Genomic DNA, 21,342 nt, shown 5'->3' with positions numbered 1-21,342 from the left:
ACACTTCTTATATGTGAACTACTGAGCTAAGAGCTTTGAGATTATGTACAGTCAGATGCAGTTCCTGACTCTAACTAGCTGGGAACTAGTTAGGGAGATAATGCAGGTACACACATATCTCTAAAAGGTATTAAGTGAAAAGTGATAACAGATTCATGGAAACACACTGTAGGTAGGACAAGGTTATACCTGGCTGTGAGGATCAGTTAAATCTTTTGAGATGCATTTTGAAGGATGAATATGATTTTGATAGGCAGAGATAGTGAAAAGGCTATGCACCCAGAAAGGAGGGTGGAACAGAGGTCTAAAAAAGAGAAGTGTCTCTATATAATCTTTCTGTTTCAGGTGTTAAATCTACTTTAGGACCTGCACTCTCCTCTTTGGAATCTCCCTCTTCATCTCTCTACCTATTAAAATCCTAACCACCAAGGACTATATAAAAAGATTAAAAATAAAAAGGTGAGATTATTGGTAAATTTATTCTCTTTTCTTATTTTTTAGTTTTGTTTTTCTTTGTAAATGTGATTATATTACAAAAAATTAGTTTTAAAAAAGATACTGTACATACTTCCCAAGCTCAGCTCATATTCTTGTTCCTCAACACTAATTCCTGAACTTGAATTAGAAATGTCTGTGTGAACTCCTGATTTCAAGCTCTGTGTGTATGTATATATGCACAGGCTCTGTCTACTGTAAGAGCCTAGAAGCACCAACCCCTTAGTAGCAATGAGAACAGCTAGTGCACAAATATTGGTTTCTAAATATCATTTTCCACTAAAATGAGTTAAGGTTCTTTGGATGAAGGTCTGGGGCAGAGAAACATAACTTAGCCTAGATGAGCCTAGGCCCTCCTTTCTTCTAGAAAGAAAGAAAGTCCTCTAAGACTTATAGGGACCTATCAAGGAGTTAGTTTGAAAGAGCTCCTGCTGACTAAATTTGGGACAATTTAGGCATTAAAAAGAAAAAATAGTGAGGGAGAGAGAGAAGGAGGAGGAGGAGGCAGAAGGAGAAGAGAAGAAGAGTTAGCACTTGTAATAGTAGCAGAAACAGCTCAACAGTCATTTGGCAGTGACTTTTTCCTTGGTAATTGGTGTACAAAGGAAAAGAAGTCAGTATTAACCCCATCTTTTTAGGAGGAATTGTAGTTTTTTTTCCCTGTTGAGAAAAGATATCTTCCCCAAAGAGTGCTAGGTAATAAATATTTTAATTTGAATCCTATGAAATAGTTGATAGTTAACTATTTTTAGTAGATAGAAGTTCACATGGCTTGAACAAATACGGAATGAGAAAATTAGAATTATGTGAAAAGTTGTTGGGACAAAAGGAGATCCCCCTCCCCCTGGTGCCGAGGTGTCTCCCCTTGGATCATTTGCTGATTGCAAAAGAGAAAACACACCCTTACATCTCAGTGGTGAGATGTGGCTGTCATCACGTTAACTGAATGGTCAAATCGAGCTCTGTTAATGGGTGAGACAACCTAACATTCTGTTTCTCCTGATGTGATGTGATGAAATTCACAGCATGGTCTTTGAGGCATTCTAGGCAAAAATATTTAAGCTGTGCATTTGTTATTCTCCGTCTGCTCCTATAAATCCATTCGGTGCCTTTCTCCATCCTTCCCTGCACCCTTGGAGATTTCCCTCTGCAAACTGTGTAGTCCAGGCTCCCTTGAGTTTGCCTTCTGATTAGAGCTGGCCAACGTAGAGGGTGCCGACAGCAATCTGGAAGGTGGAGGAGAGAGATGTTGCATTATTGGTTTCCCACCACCTCCCTGCCTGCCTGGGTGCACTTTGGGGATGTGCCTGTATTCTGTTACACCCACAGCTCCTGCTGGGGAGCCCTCTTCCAAAGCTGCAGCTTCTGCAGTGCTGTGGTAGCATGGCTCAGCTCAGGCTGGGGCAGGCCTAGGGGCAGGAGTCCCAAAGTGCTTCATCTCCTCTTGTCCTCTGTGCCTGCCCGCACATCTGAAAATAGTCCCTGGATTTATTTAACTTCCTCAGTTAAGCCCATCGAGGGTGCCGTCTACTTCCTGTCAGGACAGTGATTCTACCTGAATCTAATCAGGCCTTTATTTGAATAGGGTCAAGGTTAAACAACACCTTGAGATAACAATCAGAAAAATTCAGAATTTGGGACCAGGTACTGGTCTGGTGTCTTCAAAGGTCAATACCATTAAAAAGAAAAAGTAAAAAAACTCTTCTAGATTAAAATAAGCTAAAGAGACATAGCTACCAAATGCAATGTATGGACGTGGTATGCAACATCTAGCTATAATATTTATATTCTTGGAACAACTAGAAAAACTTTAATGTTGACTAGAGTTTATTTTATTTTATTTTATTTTTTTTTAGAGATGGAATCTTGCTTTGTCACCCAGGCTGGAGAGCAATGGTGTGATCACAGCTCACTGCAATCTTGGATGCCTAGGTTCAAGCCATCCTCCTGCCTCAGCCTCATGAATAGCTGGGACTACAGGTGCACCACCAGGCCTGGCTAATTTTTAAAATTTTTATAGAGACAAGGTCTCGCTATGTTGCCCAGGCTTTTCTTGAACTCCTGGCCTGAAGCAATCCTCTTGACTTAGCCTCCCAAAGTGCTGGGATTATAGGCATGAGCCACCACTCCAAGCCATTGACTAGATTTCAGATGATACTAGAGAATAAATTTCTTAGAGATGATAAACATATTGTGCTATTTAGGCAAATGTCCCTTTTAAAAAGGTACACAACTGAAGTATTAGGGCTAACATTCTTACACAATGACTGCAACTTCCTTAAAATGAGTAGCAAAATGTTTAGATAGGTAATATGGCAGATTATTAATAGGTGTTAAATCTAACTGATGGGAACATGCTGTTCCTTGTACTACCCTTTCAACATTTTTTGTATGTTTGAAAATTTTCATAACAAAAAGAAAATAGTAGAACACATTAATAAAGAAAACAAAATTTCTAACCCATCCAGGAATGATTTCTCCTTTTCCCAAATGGCTATACATTTTTTTTTTTTTTTACTTATACTGCTTATTCACTTCTCGTATGTGTCTCTCCCAACAGATTGTCAGCTCTTGGAAGCTCAAGGCTATACTTCTTTTTATACCCTCCAGAGGCCTGTATAAAAGTTTTATCTATTTAAGCCTAACTCTTTGTGGCACGTACATAAGCATATGTGGTCAGAAGCTCTCTATTTTTATTAAAGAAAGGAAAAAGGCTCAAGAAGCTGAATAGGATGCAAAAGAGTGCAATTTAGACACTTTCTGGAAATTGTCAGAGAGTAGTCTTGAGGTCTCTTCCTGGGAGCAGTAAAAGCCAGTGAAGACAGATGGCATGGAGTCTGACACTTCAGAATACCCTGAAAGGTTGTGCGGCCTCAGACAAGCCGTTGAAGGAGCTGTCTCCAAAAAAAGATTCAGGTGCATTACAATAGATAGTCTAATCAAATCAGAGGGGGAAAAAAACCCAAACAGGATTAGATTAAACCTGAATGAAAAAAAATTAATTTTGAGTTAAACTGCTTAATGAGATCTAGTCTTGTATATATTTAAGTCAACTTAAATAGCATGTCAACACATAAAAATTAATGTAATTCTCTTCCTGGCTAACATTTCTTTCTTTCTTTTTTTTTTTAATATGAATTTCTTCATAGAAAAAGTATTATCACATGAAAACACAAGACAGTTTTTATTCATTTGATAGTGGTGCTTAAAAGAAGCTAGCTATTTTGAGCTACTTGGGTAAAGGTAGGCCTCGAACCTGGAAAAATTTGCCTCTGAGCAATTTGTGTTGTCATCTTATACTGTTCTGGCGAGGTGGTCTTGCAGACAGCTCAGCTGTCCTAACCCACGTGCCCTGTAAACCCGCGGGAACCTCCACGGTGGGCCAGGACAGAAAGAAGCTGGCGAATAGGCTGGCGGATGTGTGTGTGTGTTTGTGTACACACGCGCGTGCATGCGAGACAGACTCCACTGATTTCTCACCCAAAGACCATCTCCCACTTTATTTCTAGCTCAGAGGACCCTGATTTTGGGGTATCAGGTACCCATATACTTCAGGGGAATGGTCATCATCCTAACCATTCACCAATCTTTGGTTAAAACATGGGCATGTGACACAATCAGGCCAGGGAAGGGGAGGTGGGGATGGGGGCGGAGGATCTTCTGTGCAGCTTCCAGAAAAAGTTTCTCTGCTCTTAAAGAAGACGTATTTGAGAAAGAGAGACTTTCTGTCTCTAGATGTTATCGGATGAGGATGTGCTGCAGCACTACCTTGCTAACCTGCTTGTCCAAAAACAAAAAGCCCTGATTTGTAGCGTTTGTCCTATTTCTCGTGCTATGGCCAATGTCCATCTACCAATAACTTGACAACGGGCAAAATTCCTGAATATTTACCAACTGGCTCTCAGGAGCCTGTGGGAGCCGACTCAAGCCACTGGGATGGTTTAGAGCCATGGTACCCAGCTTGTGGGCAGAGGAGGCCACGTGAGAGGCATGGCAGAGCAGAAAGGTGAAAGACCCTGGGTCCTTAATGACCTCTGTGAACCATGGGATTAACCAACCCTGGCATCTTCCTGTCTCTGGACTTCTTGCTAGGTAGGTGAATACACGTACTTCTTTGTTTAAAGTGGTCTGAGTTGGTATTTGTTTGTGTTGAGTGTGGGCTTGATCTAAGGGGTGCAGACATCCAGGGGTCCCTACCTAGTGCAGGGAGGTGACAGCAGGGGTAAAACTGAACACTGGGTAATGGAAATATTCAGTGGGGTCAGGAAGAGGAGGCGGCACAGGGCAGGGAGCGGGGAGGACCATCCGGCTTGAGACGGGACTCTGGCCGGTTGCTGAGAGGAACAGGATGGTGGCTGAGGGCCAGATGGGCTGTCAGTGCCCTTGCCAAGGAGGCTGAAGTTCAGGGCAACGCTCCAGCGAGAGTGGACATCTGAGTGCAAGTCAGGAAGCCAGGCAGAAGCCCGGGCCTGGGAAGGGCTGTGCTGCCGGGTAGGGTGGAGAGACAGCAGTGTGGGGGAAAAGGGGCAAGCTCAGAGAGAGGTGGCAGTGTGACTCCAGAGGTCCAGACCACTCACTCGCCGGGACACCTGGGAAAGGGCTCTCAGCGTCCAGCAAGGCAGAGTGAGAATTTGCTCGAAGGCTGACCAGCTGAGACAGGAGGTTGGGGGTTTTCAATAACTGCCATGGATCAGGCTGAGAAATGCAGAAGGAACCAGAATCTTCCCCAGAGCTGCCTTAGCACGTTTTCTTGGTGATGTTCTAGAATCACTGCCTACTTTTCTTCTTAGACCTTCAAAGGGGGCATCACTCCTCTCCCCACCTCCTACCCACATTGTCATGATCCCTGGGGCCGAGACTGATGTTTGGCCTTCTGCAGGGCGCTCCCTCCTCTCTCCAGTGAGGAGATCTGTTTGCCTGCCTGGAGCAGAAGCAATTTCGTTCCTGTCACGAAATGCAGTTTGCAGTTTGATTTCTCCTGTTATTCATTTACTCCTTTTCTTTTTCCATCCATCTAATAACATACCCATGGGTCTATTCTTCTTCAGCCTCGTCCCATTCATGGAATGACTACCTAGGAAGGACTTTTGTAATTGAATTGTATGAAGGAAGTAGCTTCAGGAAGAATGAGAGCTGATGTGTCAACAACATTCTCTGGGGATTTTCAGAGCATTTATTTTCCTCTCTGACTTAGCTGGGAAGCCAAAGGGCAGGAAACTTGGCTTCCTTTGCTCTCTGTTACTGCTGGGAGTCATGGTTAGTGATTTTAATTTATTCAGTGGGCTGAGTTCTGTGACAATATCATTACCAGGGAGTAATTAAGGATGGGATCAAACAGGAGAGGAAATCTTCAAGAACAAAGTTTTCCCAAGTTCAAACTGTTTTCCTACCATCGAGTAAAGTTTGACTTGTTTGATGAGCGCCTCCCAATTTAGGGAGATGCTTCGGAGAGTGAATAAAAGGAACTTTTTCCTACAACAGAAAACCTTTTGTAAACAAGATCAAAAGCTGATTATAAAACGGGGAAATATTTGTAACTCATTTAATAGACAAGGGCTAATTTTCTTTATATGTAAAGAGTTCCTACATATAAGAAAAAGACCAACATCTCAATAAAAAATGTGCTAAAAAAGTCCATAGAAAATGGAATATAAATATTGTTTAAACATATCATACAGACATCCATTTTTCATGTATTAGACTGGCAATGATAAAAGAAATTAACATACTGTGAGAGTGTGGAGAGACAGGTGCTCTCATACATGACTGGTGGGAAAATAAATTTGTATTACTTATGAAAGGTTATTTGGAAATAGCATTTAGAGTTATGAATAACTATATGCTTTAACTTATTAAAGCCAGTGCTAGGAATTTATTCTGTAGATTTATTCACATACATAGAGAATGGTATGTCCACAAGGTTGCACATGGCAGCCTTATTTTTATTAGCAGAAGATTGGAAACAATCTAAATATCTACCAGTAAGTGATTATTTAAACAAAAATTATGGCATGTCTATATTATGGAATATGATGCAACCATAAAAAATGAGAATACTCTTTATGTACACCCATTGAAAAATCTCTAAGACATTTTGTTAAGTGAGAAAATTTAAGGTGCATAAAAATTGGTTAACAAGAGAGGAGAGAAAGAATACTTACACTGGATATGCATATATTTTCTTCTCTATGCATAAAATAAATCTAGGAGTATATACAAGAAATTGATTATATTAAGTACATTGGTGGGGAGGAATTGGGTGTCTGGGACATGGGGTAGGAGAGAGAATTTTTTTTTCTTTTTATTTTATACCCCTCTTGTTCTTTTTGGAAATGCACTGCTAGTTCAAATTAGTAAATAACATTTTTTAAATAAGACGAATGCTCTGACACATTATGCCCAAAATGAACCTAAATTTACCCAGTCTGCATTGCATCTTCAATTTTTCCTTTTATCCTCTTTCATTATTGACTTCAGTGGCTCTCTATCTCCTTGTGTGAATCTTCTCTGTTCTCCATTTCCTCTCTGTTTCCAGCCTCAGTTGGCCTCTTGATTTCTCCTGCAGTTGTCAAGTAACAGCCCTTCCAGCTGGATATTACTACATAGACCTCTTTTTCTGTGTGCCAAGACCCGGGACAATCACTTCAATCCTCCCTCCCTTCAACACTTCCTCCCCTAGAGAGTAGAAAACAAAGTCATGGTTGGGAGTTAAGCCAGAAGCTAGCTGTCAACTGCCAGAGCAGGGCTTAGTAACTTATGGCATGCATGTTGCCAATGGTGGGTGAGGTCATTTTAAGAGCTGGAATTGTGGACAGGGATAACTATACACATGGAAGAGCAAGAAGAGTCTATCCTATGGAGAGTGTGATGGTAAGAACTGGAGATCTGTGTTCAAATCCTTGTTCTGCCACTTACTGGTTATGTCACTTGAGGGAAGTTTTCTTAACTTAACTTTTCCCCTCTATAAATGGGTTCTGTAATATAATGGTTGATGTGGTCAAGACTGCTGGCAGCTCACCAAAATTCATTCTTTGGTGGTAATAGATATGAAGCCGGGCACACAGCTACTAAAATATTTCCAAGTCTCCCTAGCTGTTAACTGTGGCCAAGGGACTGATTCCTGCCAGTGGAATGTGAGCAGAAGTATGTGTCACATTTAGTTCTGGGACATAAGACTCCTTCGCTTATTCCCGTTCCAGCAAGGTAGAACCAGAGCAACCCCACCTTGACCATGGAAACTAGGACAAGACCAGTGGGGTGGTGTGGAAGCACAAGTGAGCTTCTTTACTACACCCCCAGAAAACTTGTTGGCCCAATTTTGATCACATTCCATCCCTGAACTGACCAGCTTAAGCTCTAGCCACTTGTCCCACCCCTAGCAGGGCAGGCCAGCTTTTCTAGAACATATGGGCTATGTGGAAGAGGTGTGTGCACCCTAACAAAAATTGGAGTGGGTGCTGGGGAGTGAATGGAATGAGATGACAAATATATTTTAATATAAAGGGTCTAGCACAGTGCTTGGCACATAATATGTGGTCAGTGATTATTAAATTACTCTTCCGTCCTAGATCTAGTTGGGTGTTGCTGCAAAGTTGCATGAGTTAAAGAAGAATCCCTCTTTAGATATCTCAAGACTGTGTATTTGCAGGACCAGTGAACAGGATTGTAATGTGCACAAAGAAATCATCTTTCAGTTTCAAAATTTTGATCACCCATAGCGATTATCTGTGGGGGTGGCCCATGGAGGGCACTGCCACCTCACGCTCAGTTCCCTGGGGGATAAATAGAAGTCCTGGCTCTACTCTTCCACAGATGATCACTGGGCTATTAAAGACCCAGCCTTGAGGTTCCAGAAAGGGTCACCTGCCCAGAATCTTGCGTTCTCTATGCTGTTTCAAGCAGGGTGGTGGTTGGGAGACATGCTTGGGCCAGGTTATTGGCTTTTCTGCCTTTGTCCTCTTGCTAGAGGCTGCGTAACATCATGCAAAGATTTGGGGCTGGAATCTGAGACCTCGCTTTCCCCTTACTACCTGTGTGATCTTGTGTAAGTAATCTAATTCTTTACGCTTCCACTTCCTCATCTGTAAAATAGGGCCTTTACACTTGCTCTACCAGCCATTTAGGATTGTTGGAGACTTCAAAGAAATGATGAATTTGAGAGCACTATGTAAATAGAAAATACATTTTCAATAAAAAGGGTTTGCTAATATAATAATGGAAATACTTTTCTGGTGCATAAGTTTTTCCATATTAAGGGTCAGCCTGGGCTTGGGGCTTGTGAGACAAAACTGGTTGAGAGAGAACAGGCCAAGTAGGATACTTTTGTTCCTAGTGACAGAGCACAGGGTCAGGCTTAATGAGCAATTATGTACTAATTGTCTAGGTGTGTTTGTTGCTGATATTTACATGTTAGCTTCTAGTTTTAATAATCCTATGAGGTAAATATTATTATACTGGTTTTACAGCTGAGGAAATTGAACCTGTGAGTGGTTAAGTGACTGGACCCGTGTCACATATTTAGGAAGTGGCAGGCCAGGATTTGAAAGCTGAGTCTGTTTAACCACCAAGGCAAATGAGGCCACAAACAGATTAAGGCGGGAAAGCAGTGACTACCCAGGATGTGGTACCCAGGTGTACAAGCTTGTGAGACAAGGCGACATTCATCCAAGGGCTTATAATAACCCTTTTACTTGCCTATTCATGTGTGTAATCCATGAACATTTACTGAGGACCTCTCACGTAACAGGAACTGTGCTAGATTTGGAATAAAACAACGAATAGAGATCCCGAGGGTTCAAGAAACATCGGTGCTGCAGAGTAGCTTGTCAGACATCCCATTTATCCTTAGTTCAATCCTGTTAGGAAAATTGCTGCTATTGCTCGGCCGATATTAAAGTTTTAAACATTATTGTTCTGTAGAAATGATCTGCTTACACTGCTTCCTGCGAGAGAATGGCATAAGTCCATAATAACTGAATGCCGTGTACTCAATGATTTCTTTTCAGAGGCAACTGCACAATGGCTTAGAAACGGTAATAATTGCCTATTGCTCTCCGGATTATCTTATTGTCTGGCAATGGTTATGAAGACAGTGGGGTTTTTAAGAGGCCCTTCAGTAAGAGTGACAGAGGGAACTGTTTTTTATTTTTCTCTGAATGTCTCTCAAAGTGAGCATCTAATTCAGTGCTCATAAAGGTCTGAAAGAACTTCTGTGATAAACTCAAAGTTCTTAAAGCTGAAGGGAGACTGAATTATAAAGCAATAGAGAAAACTAAAGGTGTGGCTCATACGTAAGTGGAGTGTTGTTTGCTTTCGGGGATTTTGAATAAAATAGAAATTGGGGGGGGGGGCTATAGTAAACATCCCAGGCTGAAAGAACTCTACAGTTGTCTCTGTCCTATAAATGTCCCTGTCTCCATGGAACTTTTATTTTAGTGGGTGGAGACAGAACTAAACAAACAAACATATAATATTCAAGGCTTTGGAGTTTAGTTTTATGAAGACAGTAATGGGGTAAGGGGATAGGAATACTAGGGTGGCAGGGGTAGGAGGAGTTTGTGGATTTATATAGGTTGGTCAGTGGCTTAGTTATCTATTGCTGAGTAACAAATTTCCTCAATACTTCGTGGCTTAAAATAACAAACATTTATCATCTCATAGTTTCTGTGGGTCAGAAATCCAGGTGTGGCTTAGCTGGTGTCTGCTTCAAGGTCTATCAGTAGATTGCAATCAGTGGGTCAGCTGAGACAGCTGGAAGGATTCCATTTATTGCAGGCTGTTTGACTCAGGGAACTTAGTTCCTTGCTGGTGACCGGCTGGAGCCTCTCTCAGTCCCTTGACATGTGGGATTCTCTGTGTGGCAGCTCACAATATGGCAGTTGGCTTCCCTCAGAGAGAACAAGCAGGTGACAGAATGAAAGTGTGGGCTCAAGATGGAAGCCAAGGTTTTTGTGTCACCTCCTAATCTCTGAAGTTACACTCCACCATGGCTGTCTAATTTTATTGGCTAGAAGCAAGTCAGTAAATCATGCATACTCACGAGTTGGGTAGTAAGTAAGGGTGTGAATACAAGGAGACAGGAGTCACTGGGACCATCTTGGAAGCTGTGCTTCCAAGCCGTAGTAGGACCGCTCTGCTGAGATGACACATGCACAGAATCCTAAAGGGAGAGAGGGAGAAGAGCATCTCAGGCAGAGGAAACAACTACTGCCCAGGCTGAGGGGAGAATAGTGCGAGATGAGGTGAAAGGATTCGATGAAGCAGAGTTTCATGGGGGTTATTGCAGGGAATTTGGACTTTATTATCACTTCTGGTGAGATACAAAGGCTCTGGAAGATTTCAGCAGAGGAGTGGTGTGACCCGACTTGTGTTTCAAGATCACTTTGGTTGCTGGGTGGGGAGGAGATGGGGGTGGGAGGCCTTAGCAGAACTAATCGGAGGGGTTAGGAGACTACTGTAGTCGCCCCGTGGAGAGTGGTAATGGCTGGGCCAGGGAGGCAGTAGTGCAAGTGGGGAGAAATGGTTGGATTTTGGATACATTCCCTAGTAAAGCTGACAGGACTTGCTGATAATTTAGATGTGGAGTGCAAAGAAAAGTGAGGAGTCAATGATGACTCAAGGTTTTTGGATTTAGCAACTGACTTGCCCTTTATGAAGCTGAAAAATATTGATGGAGGAGCAGATTTTGAGGGTGGGGAGTATAAATTAGGGGTTTCGTACACGTTACGGTATGCCTATTGGACATCCACGTGGAGATGCTGAGCTGGCAATTGGCTATGTTAGTCTGGAGCATGGGAGAGTAGAGTAGACTATAAATATAAATTTGGAAATTCCCAGCATTAATAAGCTATTTGAAATCAATGGAATGGATGAAAATGCGGAAGAAGTGAGTATAGATTGAGTAGTGGAAAGGCCTGTGGAATGGAACCCTGGGGCACTTCAAGGTGCCTATGAGAAGTGGATGTCTTTCAACAATTGGTTTACCGAACCAGCTTTGTCACAACAAGTCCACCCATGGTGCTTACTAGACATACAGATTTGGAGGGCTCCACTCCAGAATCTCTGGGAATGGCAACCTGTAATCTTTATTTGGAGCAAGTCCTGCAGGTGATTTTGAGGCATATTAACATTTGAGAACCAACATCCTGCCCCATACACTTTATCTTACATCTACTAAAGTCGTTATTTGATTTAAGATATTAAAAGTGTGTCCCATTTGTGTAACCCAAATGAGTGTTGGTGGATGCGAGTTTATCCTGGAGGTATTCCTATATTTCCCTTTAGTCTTTTATTCTCTGATTAAAAAAAAAAAACAAAAAACCTGGACAAAGAAATTCTACGACTTCAAAGAATAAGAGTAGGTAAATAAATTTTTCTTCCCTAATGGCTCCTAGGAACCTCATGAAGTTTGAAATTCTCAGAGTCAGCACACTCGCTTCCTGAGGACAAAATTCACGCAGATTCAGGAGAAATTCAATATTTTCTCGGTCACTGAAGTGCTTAATTTACTTAGCCTGCCCACCTGGAAAGATGGAGGAACAGTCCCATGCAGCCTTATTGGGAGGGCAGGGGCCACCTGGGTCTTCCTTTTAACTAGAGCAAGGTCTGCGCTGTTCAGTGGTATCTGGAGATTATTCCTTTCTGGCCTGGAGACTTTGGTCCTAGGAACAGATATGTTTGAAAAAGAACAATGCAGTGTGTGAGGAATAGAGAGGTGGAAGAAATTAAAACTTAAGTTTTTCCCTGTGTACTGCACACAAGAAGGGCCTCACAAGATTTAGGAAGAGGGTGTTCCTTCTCTCCTCAATCCCTTTTATTTTATTATACCCCCCCCTCCAAGGCCCACAGACTTATACCCATGTCCCCTTCTGTTGGAATCTCTACCCTTTTCTCACAAGGTATGTCCCCCCTTTGTCCTTTTTCTTACCCCTTTGTCCTTTTTCTTACCATGCAAACTTTAGAACCTTGATCCCAGTGAAGGTTGGTGTTCCAGAATGGAGTGGGATGAGGTGCGAATCTAACCCCTTTACTGGAGGCTCCAATTCCAGTCTTCCCTTTAGAGAGAGAGCCATACTGCTGATTTTCTCCCTAGTTTGCTTAAGAAGCATGAGATCATCGACAATGTTTTTTTAGAGGTACACCAACATGGCTAGCAAAGGTATATGCAAATTATATTCCAGTTACTTACATGTGTATTTATGTTATCAATTGTAGACAAGGCAATTTAAAATATGGAAGAGACTAATGAAAAACATGTAAATGGTGCTTGTACATCTAGTTGGGGATGTGCATGTAAATATAAGTTCCCCCAAATGACTGAAATGGGTCCAAGCAATAGTGTAACCAGACCAAAAAAAAAAAAAAAAAACCACATAAATATAATAAAGAAAATCTCAAGAAAACCTTGCAAATCCAATAGCTCTTGTACAAACATTAATAGTTAGGTATGGTGCACATCATCTTGGGGATGGACATGCTTGAAGCTCTGACTCAGGTGGGGCAAAGGCCATATATGTAACTTAAACATCTGTATCCTCGTAATATACTGAAATTAAAAAAATAAAAATAATAATAAAATTTTAAAGAATTCAAACAGAAAAGTTGTCCATCAACCTAAGATTGTATCTGTGAAAAAAGTGGAGGGAGATGAAAGGTGGAGAGGATGCCTGGAGAGTTTGTATATGTTTCATGAAGATAATGGATGAGTACCATCAAAATTCCAAGACTAGAAGATATAAGAAAATAGACATAAATTGGACTTCCACAGGGATGTCTCCATGAGAAAAGAAAGCTGCCCGCTGAGCAGCATCTCTACCTTCATCATCTATATGAGTCCGGCAGCCCTAGCATGCTTACATCTGGAGCGAGAGTCACGCGTGAACATGTGTGCTTCATTCATTAGACTGAGTGTGTATTTAGATTGGGATGTTGCATCATCTGTAATTTGTGTCGACTTTCTCTGCTCAATTTTGGGGCAATTCCCTTTTCCCATAACACTTGTGGTTTTCCCCCTTTGGGAAAATCTTCATGAGGACCTGTGATCTTTGAGATTGATCTTTTTAGTGTACGATGTCACAGCTGATGGTGTTAGTGGACAGTTTGCAATATTAAAGGGATTTTTTCTTTACACATTTGAGCCAAGTGCCTCTTTAACTCAAAACGCAAATCTGTGCAAAACAATGTGCAAGATAACACCCCCTGAGTGTTTAAAAATAACCAACAGGACTGGAACGCTGGTTCTAGCCAATGGAAAAGCTTTGAAGTCTGGAGTAATTTCTTTGCCTGATAAACACTCAATGTGTTTATGTCAAGTGGGGTCAAGTTAGTTTCTTTTAATAATATATGTGGTTTAAAAAACATATGAAATTCTGACCTTTTCTTCCTTTAGTGAGTAGATTTGTCAAACACTTCCCAAATGTACTTCTTTCTCTTAAAAGATGCAGTGGTGACACTGAGCAGACAGTAATTGTTATGTAATTAATGCATAGTCCAGCAATTTCAGTTTGGAATTGCTGCTCCTTAATCCTTAACTGCCTTGCCCTGTCATACTCCCATCACATCTCCCATGATTATGCCTGAGAACCTCCCCCGACTCTTGTAAATAGCACAGTGGACACAGTTTAATTTGCCTTTGAGGGCAGCTCTTAAATTTACTGCAAAGGCAAAACAGCCACTTTCAGCTAAATATACATGTGTGCATATGTGCAAACACACACGTTTGTTTTCCTCAAATTTCATTCTCGAAGCTCTTTATCACCTCTTTAGTTCAATACACCTTCCCTAACATTCTACATCCCCATCTAACACCTGCTTGTTAATTTCATTCCCTTTTCAGCTAGTCTTTTAGCAAGTGAAGGCAGCCCACTCAAATGCTATAAAAGGACTTTTCCTTTTTTTTTCCCCCCTCTTTCTTCTCTGATCCTTTTGCTAACACTAATCACATACCTTCCATATGCTTTCCAAGATACTGGTTTCCATCCTTTTGTTAACTTCTCTTGTGTAATCTACCAAGGTCGAGTTTCCTTTGTTCCTGTAGACAATAGCACAGGGTAGGGATGGGATGATATGAGTATCTGAGAGCAGCGCTTCCTGCTTCCTGGGAAGTACCCCTTCACTCGAGCATGGGGATGGTGGGAGGGAGGCTCCACCAGAGTGCCAAAAGTCCTCCTGCTCTTCTCAGGTGTCGCACAACTGCCTTTCCCACTGCATTACTCTCCTGATTGAAGGGCTGCCTGGGGTTGTTTCAATTTTACTTCTTCCCAAGCATTTTTCTATCTCATTCCAACAGCTTTTTAATTTTTAAGCTACAAATAAAAGATCTGCTCTGCCAGTAACTACTATAAAGCCTTGGGCAACTTATGCAACTGCTCTAACCCTCAATTTTCTCCTCTGTTAAAAAAGAGAATTAGATTAAATGAATTCTAACGTTCCTTTCAGCATGGATGTTTTCTGAGTCAAGAGCTGCAATGGCTCAGGAGAAAGATCTGGGCTGCCTCAGAGCTTGCCTGTGCTCAGTGGTCCAGTAAGAGGAATGCCTAATTGTAACAGCTGCCCCTTACTGAGGATCTACCATATGTTGGGTGCTTTCTCAGATCTTTACACACACAGTGTTTTACTGAATTCCCATAACAACCCCAGGAGTTAGGCATTATTATTATTATTAAACCTGTTTTATAGATGAAGATGCTAAGACTCAGAAAGGTTAAGTAGCTCCTTCAAGATCATAGGGTAATTGGCATAGCTGAATGTTGGCTACCAAGCACAAGTTCTTAACCCTTCTGCTATCCTACTTCCCAATGTACTTGCTGTTCAACATTGCCTACCAGTCTCTAAAAGCCAGTTCATAGCTACCATCTTGGAATCAGAAGGTCTGGAATCCAGTCTTGGCTCTATGGTTTACCGGGTCTTCAGCCGGATTGTGTAACCTCTTTGAGCCTTAGTTTCCTCACTTGTCAAAGAAGAAGATGATACTTACCTGTTACAGGTTGAATGTTTATGACCTCCTCGAATTCATATGTTGAAATCCTCACCTCCAAGGTGATAGTATTAGGAGGTGAGGCCTTTGGGAGGTGATTGGGTCATGGGGGTGGAGCCCATGAATGAGATTAGTGTCTTTATAAAAAAAAAAAAAAACAACCGAGAGACCCCTCACTCCTTCTGCCATGTGAGGTTAGAGTGAGAAGATGGCTATCTGTGATTAAGTGGACCCTCACCAGACATTGTATCTGCTGGTGCCTTGATCTTAGACTTCTCAGCCTGCAGAACTGTGAGAAATAAACTTCCATTGTTTATAAGTCACTTAGTCTATGGTATTTTGTTATTGCATCACAGACAGACTCAGATACTACCTCATAGTACTGTGGTGAAAATGAAAAGATAGCAGATGTGTGGCAGCAGGTACCTGGTCCCCTATCCTGCTTCTCTCTATGTGGCCATCATTTAACCATTACCTACAGGCTCAGGCTCAGCCTAAGCTCCAGGGACAAACCTTCTTCCATGGCAAGGGGTTTAAAGACCTCTAGTTCAACGCTGAGGGTGATTCATTACCAACCACGATTTCGGCTAATCCCGTTGGCTAACTTGTAGCAAGTGGTGGTCCTCTACCGGAAATGCAGCACAGTAAAGTTGTTAAGATGGACCCTGGAACCATGTTGCCTGTGTTTTAATGTCAGCTGTGCCCTTAATAATGCCTTGGGGAAGCCACTTCATCTTTCTGTGACTCCAGTTTTCTCTCATGTCAAATGGGGAGGATAAGAGTAGCTATTTCATTTTCTCTTCCTCCCCTCTCCTCTCCTCTCCTTTCCTCTCCCCTCCCCTCCCCTCCCCTCCCCTCCCCTCCTCTCCCCCTCCCCCTCCCATCCCATCCCCCTTCCCCTCCCCTCCCCTCCCCCTCCAATCCCATCCCCCCTCCCCTCCCCTCTCCTCCCCTCTCCTCCCCTCCGCTCCCCCTCCCCTCTCCTCCCCTCTCCTCCCCTCCTCCTCTCCCCTCCCCTCCTCTCCCCTCCCCTCCTCTCCCCTCCCCTCCTCTCCCCTCCTCCCCCTCTCCTCCCCTCCTCTCCCCCCTCTCCTCTCCTCCCCTCCCCTCCCCCCTCCTCTCCCTTCCCCCCTCCTCTCCCCTCCCCCTCTCCTCCCCTCCCCCTCTCCTCCCCTCCTCTCCCCCCTCTCCTCTCCTCCCCTCCCCTCCCCTCTCTCCTCTCCTCCCCTCCCCTCCTTCCCTCCCCACCCCCCCTCTTCTCTCCTCCCCTCCCCTCCCCCTCTCCTCTCCTCCCCTCCCCTCCCCTCCTCTCCCCTCCCCCTCTCCTCCCCTCCCCCCTCTCCTCTCTTCCTCTCTCCTCCCCTCCCCTCCTCCCCTCCCCTCCCCTCTTCTCCTCTCCTCTCTTCTCCTCCGCTCCCCTCTTCTCCTCTCCTCTCTTCTCCTACCCTCCCCTCTTCTCCTCTCCTCTCTTCTCCTTCCCTCCCATCTCCTCCCCTCCCCTCCTCTCCTCCTCTCCCCTCCCCCCCTCTCCTCTCTTCTTCCTTGCTCTGTTTCCCAGGCTAGAGTGCTGTGGCATTAGCCTAGCTCACAGCAACCTCAAACTCCTGGGCTCAAGTGATTCTCCTGCCTCAGCCTCCCAAGTAGCTAGGACTACAGGTGTGCGCTACCATGCCCAGCTAATTGCTTTCTATTTTTTAGTAGAGGTGGGATCTCACTCTTGCTGAGGCTGGTCTTGAACTCTTGACCTCAAGCAATCCTCCTGCCTTGGCCTCCCAGAGTGCTAGGGTTACAGGTGTGAGCCACCGCACCTGGCCAAGAGTAGCTATTTCAGAGGGTTGTTATGTAGATAACAATAAATTGCAAAAATATAACATATATATAGCAGTGCCTGGAAAATAGTATTTGTTATTGTTATTATTATAAAATTTACCTGACATATTATATACAAATGGCATAAATCATATACTTATATTATTTTTAACACTAATTAGATCCCTGCATGGTTGCCTCAAGTCCTTCTTGGATTACTTGCTCTGTCTCTCCAGGGCTTCAGCCCTCATTCCAATCATACACTTGAGCAGGGTACCTGCCATTGAACCCCTTCCCTGAGGTGGGGCCTTGCAGTTGACTGAGGACCTCCTTGATATTTCTGCCCTTCCCACATCTCTGAATATTGCTTGCTTTGGTGTTCCCCAAAACGGTACTCTTAGGGGGTGGTGGTTCTTTAATGGTTCAGACCACTTGTTACCCATCACCATGTTCCTTGGAGGCTGTGCCTGCCCTCTCCTGCATCTTTCCTCATTGCTTCTGCCTTGGGCTTGCTTACTAGGTCCTGAGCTGGTACAACATCTGTGTTTAGAAGTTACGATCTCAGCTTGACACAACCTTATAAAATAAATTTGTAAAGCATTGTGCACATAAAATTAGTATGAATCTCAGTATACCTCAGGTAGGCAAGTGATAGCACATTTGTCTACTTTTTTGGGGTAATAGCTTTATTGAAATATATTAATAGTTCATATGTCATACAATTAACCTATTTAAAAGTATGAAATCAATTTTTTTTGGCATATTCACCGGGTTGTGCAACCATCATTACAATTTTAAAATGTTTTCACCTTTCCCCCAAACTCCTACTCTTTAGTAGTTACCCCTCATTTTCCCTAGCCCTAGGCAACCACCAATCTATTTTATGTCAGTAGATTTGCCTGTTATGGACATTTCTTATAAATGGAATCATACACTATGTGGTCTTTTATCACTGACTTCTTTCATTTAGCATAATGTTTTTGAGGTTCATCCATGTTGTAGCATAATCAGTATTTCATTCCCTTTTATTGCCAAATGATATTTATACTTCTCTATTTTTAACTCAATAATTATTTTTGACTCTCTGCCCCCCCCCCCCCATCCTATGGGGCTGGCAAGAGACTTTAGTCATTCTTGTGCTTCCTGTGTCGAGGGTCTGGGCACACAAGCAGAGCTGAGCTATCTCACAGGGCCAGGAAGGCATCAGTCACACAACCGCACAGATTACAGATGAAATGCCACTGTCTCTCTCTATGTGGCTCCTTAAGGGGCTTGCCTATGCTGCCTTTGTGCCCACCGTTGCAGTACGAGAGCTGTTGTGGACGCCTAAGCTAGTGTTCCACCTCTTGGTGCACCAATAGCCAGTCCGTGTGAGGTCCTGCTGCGTCCTTGGGCTGTGGCAGGACTTAAGTCAGAATACATGGAACTTTAGACTCTGGCTCCTCCCCCCAAGCCAGAGAGACTTTCATTTTAGATGGGGGATGTCACTCCTCAAGATTTAACTGGATTCTCCTTCGTGTCCATAGGCTTTTGAAAACAAAAGTCAAGAAATCCAACCTCAAACTTTTCCTGATGCAAAGAGCAAAGACCTCGTTGGGGAAAAAACAGAAGGAGAAAACATAAGTTAACCTAAAAAAAATTATCCCGTGGCGGAGTTGATTTCTCATTGTTCAACTCTCTGCACCAGTATGGCTCTGTAACATATTAGAGCATTTTGTCCCATTACGCCTTTACGTATCCCCAGTGCAGTCATCGTGCTCTTTCCTGCATCACTAGCCCATCTGCCTCTGTTCCCTGACAGCTTTTTAACTCCTGCAAGTTCTCTAGTTGCTGTGATGACAACCCCACAGCAACCTGGACTCTGCTGCTTTGAATTTTTACTTTAACTGCATAATGGAACTCTCCCTTTTGCGATAGAATAAAAACAATCTCATCTAGGCTATTAGAAATGTAGGATTTACATTTCTGTTATATATTTCTACTATAGATTTTTCTATTTCTATTACATATTTCTATTTCTATGATAACTATTTATTGTACCAGGTTTTGGTGTCCAGATTTCTTTATACCACTAAAAATCATTGAGGATCTCAAAGAGTTTTTGTTTATTTGAGCTATATCTATGGATATTAACCATACTGGAAACATTTTAGAAATAATTTTTTTCATTCATTTAAAAATAACAATAATAAACTCATTACATGTAACATACATATCATATTTTTATAAAAAATATATTTATTTTTCAAAACAAGAAAATTAGTGAGTAGCATAGCATTGTTCTATGTTTTTATGTTTTTCATTGCAAATCTTTAATGTCTGACAATAGAAGATAGCTGGATTCTTATATCGGGTTCTGCATTCAATCTGGTCTGACTTGTTTTCAGTAAAGTATATGAAGAAAATCTGGCATTGCAGAGATATGTAGTTGGAAAAGGGAGGAGTATTTTAGCTGCCTTTTGGATAATTGTAGTACTACTCCAAAGATAGATACTACCCCTTTTTGGATAATTGTACTACTACCCCAAACCTCAGCAAGAGGTAGCTTCTTAAAGGTTATTGGCAAGAAATATTGCCACGTTTTCTTTGAAGTGACAGTCTCACTTTGTTCATTTTCAAGAAAATGTCTGCCAAACATGTAAATCTGAACAAATTATTCTTCCCAGTGAAAGAATGGTGTTTTATGAAAAAAGTGGTTAGTTCAGCTTGCAACTCAAACAATATCACAAAGTATTATGGAGATAACCACGCTACTTCAGTATGCCACAGGAGTGCTCTATGTGTACTTCATAGTTTATCACACAGGATATTACAAAGACCTAAAATGTTGAGATTTAGTAAAATTAATAATTTTTAATGCTTCATCAAGCACATTCTTAAGTAAAATTGGCTTCTTTTTTTGTTTTCTTCCTCTCTTTCTCTCCCTCCCTCCCTCTCCCTCTCTCTTGCTTTCATTGTGAGTGTGTGGTGGTGAATACTATGATGGCTACTAGGTACAGTTTGATGCAACTGCTTTGACTTGTACTAAGGTGCTGCAGTTTGACCCAGTATTGCTTCTGCACAACCAGTGTAAATATCCACATAGTGAAAAAGGCAAATCTTTTTATTAGTATTATTATGAAAATAGTTTTGATCTCACAAAGCCCCTGAAAGTGTCCCAGGTCTTTGCAGACCACACTTCAAGAAGGTGAAAAGTAGAGGTGATGAAAGGGTCTGAGGGCAAAGACTTTTGTTCCTTGTTTCCTGGGTTGTTGTTGCCTAGGACCTTGTGTTCTGTATGTGCCCAGACCTATCCCGGCACCTGCTGGCTTTCCTCCTCTTCTGTCTTGGGCTGTCCATGATGCAGCACGACAATGTACTGGGAGCAGTGGGCACTGAGCCTTTTTACTTGCTCTGCCACTGGCCTCAGTAGCAGCACTGGGAAGGGTGGTGAATACCATTATTTATTTTCCCCTTTCCTTAACCAACCGTAAGGATTTAGTAATGAAAATACTGGTACAACTCTATAAACCCTTCAAACTTCTGAATAAACCATCCAGAAATAGAACTGACCAGAAATCTATGCCCTTCTCCTTGTGGTTTGAAAGCATTTGTCCCTTAAAGGGGCTGTATTGATTACCTCGAACATTTTTCTTATACATTTTATTTCCACTGGATTGTGATTGAAGAGTTTGGGGAAAGTTCCCGGCTTTCTATGTAGTCCATAGGAACAGCCTGAAGGACAGCCTTAGCACTACCATGTATAAATAGATCTGGAAGCTTTGAACTGTGAGTCTGTTGGGCTCCCTTCCAAACTCCTGAGGGTTTGTTTTATATAAAAACATGGCACTTGGCAACTTGTAGCAAGGGTCTAATCCCATATTATGTTACTATATCTAGGTTAAAGAGTATATGTGGTAAGCAAAAATACTTACCTTGTGATCGAAGATAATTAATAGGATTAAGTACATTTGGTGATTTCTGAGTTAAATATGTTGGAATAAGCTTTTATTTAAATCTAAAGTTCTGTTTTGCTCTTGGAGATTTTAGACAAGAAAATTATATGTTTTTAGAACCATAAATGT

At 42.3% G+C, this 21,342-nt stretch overlaps 2 long non-coding RNA genes across 3 annotated transcripts in view; one reads left to right on the top strand and one right to left on the bottom strand.

Annotated features, from left to right (window-relative positions):
• The window catches only part of LOC142873290 (uncharacterized), a 61,674-nt gene extending 58,742 nt beyond the window's left edge, over positions 1-2,932 (top strand). Inside the window, exon 4 of the long non-coding RNA XR_012921335.1 lies at positions 2,352-2,932. This is a non-coding gene — a long non-coding RNA (uncharacterized LOC142873290). The remainder of the gene's footprint in view (positions 1-2,351) is intronic.
• Positions 2,933-10,539: 7,607 nt separating this feature from the next.
• On the bottom strand, positions 10,540-15,621 carry LOC142873289 (uncharacterized). 2 transcript variants are annotated; one of them, XR_012921333.1, is made up of 6 exons: positions 15,470-15,621; positions 14,440-14,524; positions 13,868-13,945; positions 12,442-12,548; positions 12,017-12,155; positions 10,540-10,654 (listed from the first exon to the last, which is right to left on the bottom strand). It is a non-coding gene; the product is annotated as an uncharacterized LOC142873289 (long non-coding RNA). The 2 variants fall into 2 exon arrangements; XR_012921334.1 differs by lacking the exon at positions 15,470-15,621 and adding an exon at positions 15,318-15,437.
• Positions 15,622-21,342: the final 5,721 nt, after the last annotated feature.

This window comes from Microcebus murinus, chromosome 10 (genome assembly GCF_040939455.1).
Source record: "Microcebus murinus isolate Inina chromosome 10, M.murinus_Inina_mat1.0, whole genome shotgun sequence".
Classification (NCBI taxonomy): domain Eukaryota; kingdom Metazoa; phylum Chordata; class Mammalia; order Primates; family Cheirogaleidae; genus Microcebus; species Microcebus murinus.
The sequence above is the reverse complement of the archived record's forward strand: the minus strand, read 5'-3'. Positions and strand labels throughout refer to the sequence as shown.